The following is a 7,083-nucleotide window of genomic DNA, read 5'->3' on the forward strand; positions in this document are numbered from 1 at the left end:
TTGGTGTGAGACAGCTAAAAAGAGCCATAAATGTCTCTCTTTATGATGCTGGCAGATGGATATAGATTTATACCATAGGCCTAATGTATTTTGTGTATTTGATTTGTGTGATAGTTGCTCCCTAGTGACAGTTCTAAATACATACATTCAATACAACTCAATGGAGACTGAGCAGAGAGTTTTTTATTCATCATATAGTGAATTGCTTTTGATCAGACGAGATACAGATGTTTCCTAGCAACTGATTTATGCCATTAAGTCTTTGCTGGCAGCAAATAGGCTACATTTCTAAAGTTTAAATAGAGCAAATTGATGATTTTATCTGAACTGAAGTAATACACTAATTTGTAATTACAAACAGCCATTCCAGGTCTGCAGAATCCAGAGGACAGTGTATTCATTAGGGGAGTGTCCAGGTCCTCTGTGTGAGTACTTTCATAGCTTTTACTCTATTTGTCAGTTTTATAAATCATTACTGGACAGTAATTGCTAAACAGCACTTGAGTATTCATAAAGGTGATAAGTTAATCAAGACATTTGAAGCAATGTTTGCCAAATGAAAAGTTTGTTTACTCATTTTGATGGTAATTAAGTTCTTGTATAATAGTCTTTATTTTCTCAATAAAGCTAATGTAAGTTAGCTTTGAAATGGTGGATATTTCATGCCACGGTTGGTGGGAACAATAAACATGTCCCAGCCTGCTGTCACAAAGTTTCAGACTGATGGAGACACAGAGTGTCCTCATAAGCATAGCCAAAGTTGTCAGTCTCCAGTGCACAGTGTGAGGGGAGATGAAGAGACACTGAGCTGCTGCCAGAGGAGTGTTTACTAAGATTACAGCATGGGAGGAAATAACAAAATAATGAATTTGTTAATATTTCTCATGTTCCCCTGATGATCTGAATAACTAGATTTGTCACTGTCTCTTTAGACAACGAGAAGATGATTGTGAGAAACAAAATTTCCCTCTGGGAGCTGCTTTGTCACTATCTAGAATCCCATTAACATTGACCAGACACTGACAGATGACAGTTGTTATATATATATATTTTTTAATCGTTACATCATGGTCCTCTGTCCACTCAGTGAATCTCTGTAGAGTCTCTGGTCTCAGACAGCAGCACTCTTCAAGAAGTAAACGTTTGTGTATTTTGCATTCTGTTCTTGTCCAAAGTTGATATTTGACACAACTCTTGGAGCATCTGAACTGCACAGGTTCTTCTAGACTTCCTAAATATTGTTGTCAAAAGTAATGTTACATTAAAAGTAAGTGTAAAAGTAGAAAATTGTAAAGTTCTTATGTTGGCTCGCATTCATTCGCGTTCATACTGCACGGAGACACCACCGTGGTAATGGCAGCTTGTTAACTTCCAGATTCGTCTGTAGACCTATTTGGAGTTTTGTTCCTATAAACAAATGAAGAAAAATCATGAGATGTCATATTGTCTACATATAGCTGGAGGATCTTCAAAGGACATCTAAATGAACCTTTTAGTTAAGGATAAAAGGAAATCCATCTTGCTGCTGCATGCATGAGCTCTTTCAATCATGCTAATTATATTCCAGACAAATACAGATGAGAGCAAGACACCTGGATTTATTTCCAGCGAGTAATCAAGCAAAACATCTAGTGATACATAAAAACATGAAATCATGAGGATGTGTCTGCTTCAGGCCTGTAATTCACCATCTGTCCTTGTCTGATATGGGTGAAAACGAACACCTTGTGATTCTTGTGGAGCTCTGTCTTCAATCAATAACTGAGGACAGCATGGGTTCTATTTTTGAGTAAAGGAAATATGATCACATACATTGTGCTAACCAATAAGAACATGTTTCCCTCAACACAGATACACAGATGATAAACATCTCCCCCTTCCCGCAAGTTGTTGTGATGGATAATCCATGGTGTTGTAGGCCCATTACCTCAACTGAGGCCTGGCTATTTCCATGACAACGAGTTACTGTATCTCTGTCCAAATCGGTCCAGGCTCTAAACTAATGGGTTATTATTATATGACTGGCAATGCTGAGTCATTTTCTCTGCCTTGGGCTGATCTCCCTTGATTCTGCCAGCACCCATTCCCCTCCCCTACCACCCACCACCCTCACCTCTTAGCTCTGAGTCAAGATAGATGGGACATGGTTCTCCCGGATACATTATCAGAGGCGATTTGATTTCTCTGGTCGACGTTGCATCATCGTATTACAGCATCAGATCTGATCATCTTTAAGCAGGATTGCCATGGCTCGATAAATTGTCATGTGACAAACTATGACACCAAAAAAAATCTCACTGGAGAAATTCTGTAGTCAGACTGTACTGATGTTGACTCTATTTATCACAGTGGTTCACAAACGTTGCCCCCCATTCCCCCTTTTAGATGCTGAAAAAAAAGGTCTGCATGATAGCAATAGCAAACTCTTTGTTTATATCCCCTACATAGATCATATCCATCCATCTTTGTCTCACTCTATATTTATCCACAGGTCCCCCTGCAGTGGCTCTAGGCCCTCCAGGGGCGCCCATCCCCCAGTTTATGAACCACTGCCATATCACAATTTCTCTGAAGTTTTTGAACATTTTCATGACATGTAAAACAGCATGTTCCCCCACAGGTAAGGACAGGCATATGCAATTATTCATTTCCAAGGCCAGATTTGAAAAGAGTTAAGTCCCAAGGGACTGGAGATTTATATTTCCTATGTCTGACCTGTAAAGTTAGGAATTTAAATGTTGAAAACAAACAAAACAATGTTGAAAACAAACTGAGATCATGTTAGCATTCTGACATTAGCATTTAGCTTAAAGCAGCACTGTTCCGTAGAGGCATGCCTTGTTTAGGGTTTCATTGACTGCTGTCTATATGATTAATTGGAAATGTTGTGTTGTGTAATGTTTCTCAATAATAAGGCTCGGAATTGCAGTTTTTGTTTAAGAATGTGGCTTTATGACTCTCTTTTGTCTCATAGTTCAAAGGAAGTTAAGCTGAAACAGCTCATTTTAGTGCTTTGATTAACATTGTTCAGCTCAATCACTAAATAGAAGCAAAAAAAAAAAAAAATCAATGAACTAATTTGGAGAGAATAAAGCCAGACAATAAGACTATAAATGCCTTTGGAGTTTTGTCCTAATGCCACACTGTGTCTCACAGTCTCACAGAAAATATGTGGGAATGAGACAGACTGAACAAAGTTAAGAACATAAAAGCAATTTACAATTAAACACAAAAACTATGTGACCAAAATTTGAGGAGTATAAAGCAGGGCAATAAGCCTATTAAATGCCTTTGGAGTTTTGGCAATGTGCTAATACAGCACTGACTGTCAATAAAACATCTAATTGGAAAATAGATGGAACAGAGCTCAAAACATTGTGAGGTAAAATGAAATGCAATGAAATATAAAATATAAAACTGGCCATTAACTATACAAAGGATACAGCACAAAGGGCTACACCTGCCCCAACACCACCACTAACATCATTGCTACAGAAATTTCATCAACATTGAGATGAATCAACTCTTCTTACATCAACATTCATATGTGTTATTATTGTATAATGCACATTAGCATATTTTAGGCTCAATAAAGGAAGAATATGCAGCATTGTGAGGGACATAGAGAGAGAATCGAGAGTTTGAGCAATGCTAGCAAGAACAAAGCAACAAATCAGGTAAATAAAATGTTATTTTCTGATACAGTGGTTACTTTCTAAAGCACAAATACACATACCCACACCTCTGCACAATGCCAGATTTTGTGTGAATATGCTGAAGCAATCCTCAGTCTGCTCTGCCTGTGTGTGTGTGTGTGTGTGTGTGTGTGTGTGTGTGTGTGTGTGTGTGTGTGTGTGTGTGTGTGTGTGTGTGTGTGTATGTGTAGAAGCATTTCTGCAACTCTCACAGGTAGAGAGCAGTGGAAAGCGAACGAGAATGCAATTTAACTGTCAGTCAAATTTAAGAAACAAGAAATACAGGTAGAGGGCAGTGTCTCTGCAAATACAGATGCCACCACACACTTCCAGCAGGTAAGTGATGATATATAAGGATTATATGACTTTATACTTTTTTAAAAGTAAGGAAGATGCTGCCTAGTATGTCTTCAAGCTAGCATTTTAAAAATATTTTTTTTTCTGAAGGGAAATTTAGGTCACCTCAGGGTTTTCATCTCTGATGCCTGCTCTCAGTTGGACTTAACTTTCAAAGTCACAGAGGTTTTAGCACTTTTGCTTTGGTGCTCTGAGAGGATGAAAGTAAGAACTTGGGTGTTTGGAGATGACTGAATATTCTTTCGTCAGCAAGCAGCACCAGTAAATTTGATTCCATGGTTCACAGACACTATGAGACAGCTTCTTACGGAGCTCAGTAGGGAAGGTGTGGAAGTCATTTATATTAATATTACTGAGGAACATTTTTTCTCAGGCACAATAAAAAAAGAAAAATGAACAAGTCATTACAAAGCCCATCGGATAGTAATTACAAAAGATAATGCTACAGTAAAAGGCAGCAATTTCTCTCTTAGAGAGCCCTCTTAAACTTTGAATCTCTACATACCTCTTATTGTACAAAGTGCAACTGTGTGCAGTATTTGCAGGTATTATCAGTAGCAAGTGTTTTTTTTTTTTTAGTTTCATTCCACTTAAATAAAAAAAGCCTCTTGCCTCCAAGGCTAATAGAATTTATTTCCACAAAAGTGTAATATTTCAGAGCAGACAATATTGATTCCAACTGATGTAATTTTGAAGACAAAAGCAGAATCACATCAATGTTCCCGTTACTTTAGAAATAGCAATTTATAGTTACATACTGTCGGGTCGACTTACGGAGATCATCATCCTGCACCGTCTACGGCAGCGCAGAGCGGACAAACTGCACTAACAGTGAGTCTTGGGAAGCCCATGGCGACCTTACGTAGACGCCGCAGCGTAAACACGGAAGTAGACGGGGAGGATAAACGCAGGTGATTGCTGGCAGACCATTTAGCGTTGTGAACCTTGACTGGCACAGTTTTGACAAATGGAGGATCATACATACACTGTACCAGAACAAAAAGCAGCGGACAGTGAATCCCCGTCATCCAAGAAGCAGAGACGCGAAGAAAGTAAACGCAAGCATGACAGGAAACGGCAAAAACACGAATCACCATCGGCATAGCGTTTACACGATTGAAGTCGCTGATGGAGGACAAACATTTTCACAGTGACGCCGAGGTTGCCTGTTTTCTGCTGGACAGGTAATTCATTCTACACACATAATTGTAGTTTGTTGTGAGATAGCTTTCGCTCGCCATTTTGTCCGCTGACGGCCACCGTACTCTTGGTGAGAGAGGGGCGGTGTCGGGGTAAATCCTCTTAGTTGCAATCTAAGGTTTGAACGCTAGATGCCACTGGAAATCACACACTTCTCCTTTAAATGTCCAATGTGTAACATTTTCAGGGAGCTATTGGTAGAATATGACACAAACAGAATTTAATGTCGATAAGTGTGTTTTCATTAGTGTATAATCACCTTAAAGTGAATGCCACTAAACTAAATACTACACACTGGTCCTTTAAATAAAAGTAATGCTTGTGTCAGAGTCATTGTAATATATTGTTTTATTATTCCTGATGCATTCATGCATGGATTATGACACAATTAGTTGGATTTAAATTGGTTAGCAGATGGTTATTATTATTACAATGTGAATAGGATCAGGAGCAAAACATGCAATCAGGACATCTCTACTTTTAACTAAGTGTGACTTTATATCAAAAAATGTTGACAGTCTAACAGAGGCGTAAGGGGGCCCTGAAGCCTGAGGACGCCTGGACATCCATTCAGTAAACTACTACAGATGCCAATTGAGAGGATTTTGTAGTAAGAAATCCTCTCTGAGTACTTTTTTACAATCAGTCAAAATGGCCAACCATATTTCTTCTCTTGTTTCAGCTCCCACTAAATGTGATAAAAATAAAATATTCAAGTTCTCTTTCAGCTGAGGACCCCCTACAACTAACTGCTGGTCCCTGGACCCCAGTTTGAAAACCACTGATCTGTCCTATTGATGGATGCCTTAATATGAATGCAGTGTTGTAATTTAATAGCTGATCAACAAGCTCATTTTAATGACAATACACTGCTTGGTGGTTTAACCTATGCATACATTTTGTAAAATGACGTTGTAAAACCTTAATCTGCAAAGTAACTAACTAGCTGCAAAATATGGAGGAAAAGTGCAATATTTCTCACCCAAATTAAATCAGGTAAGCCTGTAAAGTAGTGTAAAATGGAAATGCAAGTGAAGATAAAAAGACTAATTCTTTGCACGAGTAGATTACAAATGTAAAACTGTAATCATAAGTGTTTCACTGAAGAGAGAAGCAATAAATCTTTTTCATAGAGCCGTATTGATATGAAACAAAAGACAAAAACACAAAAAACACAGGTGGCACCAATGATACGCTACTAATTATATTACAGTTTCATCTACTGTAGCAGAGCTTTTTCCAGTAAGCAAACATGCACAGTAGCTGCTCCCTGGCTCTTTTAGTATTATTGCTAACACCTATGTTTACATGACTATAGTTCATGTCAAAACAGCCGCAGTAAAAAAAAAAAAAAAAAGTCTATAACAGGGGTCTTCAATGTTCTTCAGCTCATGGACCCCTTAGTTGATAGAGAGACGGAGCAGGGACTCCGAACTTCATAATATATTTAATATTTTCAGTTCTTCTCTCTTTTGTGCTCACGTCAAGCTGTGATTTCAGCAGCAGTTGAAGCATTGCTAATGTCAGCTGAATTAACCTCACTGTCTGTACTTTTGAGGTGGACCGTACAAAATAATCCACTGTGACTCGCAAGAGTATCTATACACCTGGGATAATAATACAGTTAACTGGCCGATATGTTTCAATAACCAGCTTGTCATTATGAATGGGTGCTGCACAGTGATTTAGTCAGCTGGTTAGCTCATATGATTGCATGGATTCATGGGAAATCTTTTGTTGATTTTAAATTTTATTCATGAATAGGCTGATTTTTTGCTAATAATGCTTGCACGTTGGATTCATGTGTATTTTCAGATATATTTTATATTTT

This window comes from Lutjanus erythropterus, chromosome 9 (assembly GCF_056507025.1).
Source record: "Lutjanus erythropterus isolate fLutEry1 chromosome 9, fLutEry1.hap2, whole genome shotgun sequence".
NCBI classification, from domain to species: Eukaryota; Metazoa; Chordata; class Actinopteri; order Lutjaniformes; family Lutjanidae; genus Lutjanus; species Lutjanus erythropterus.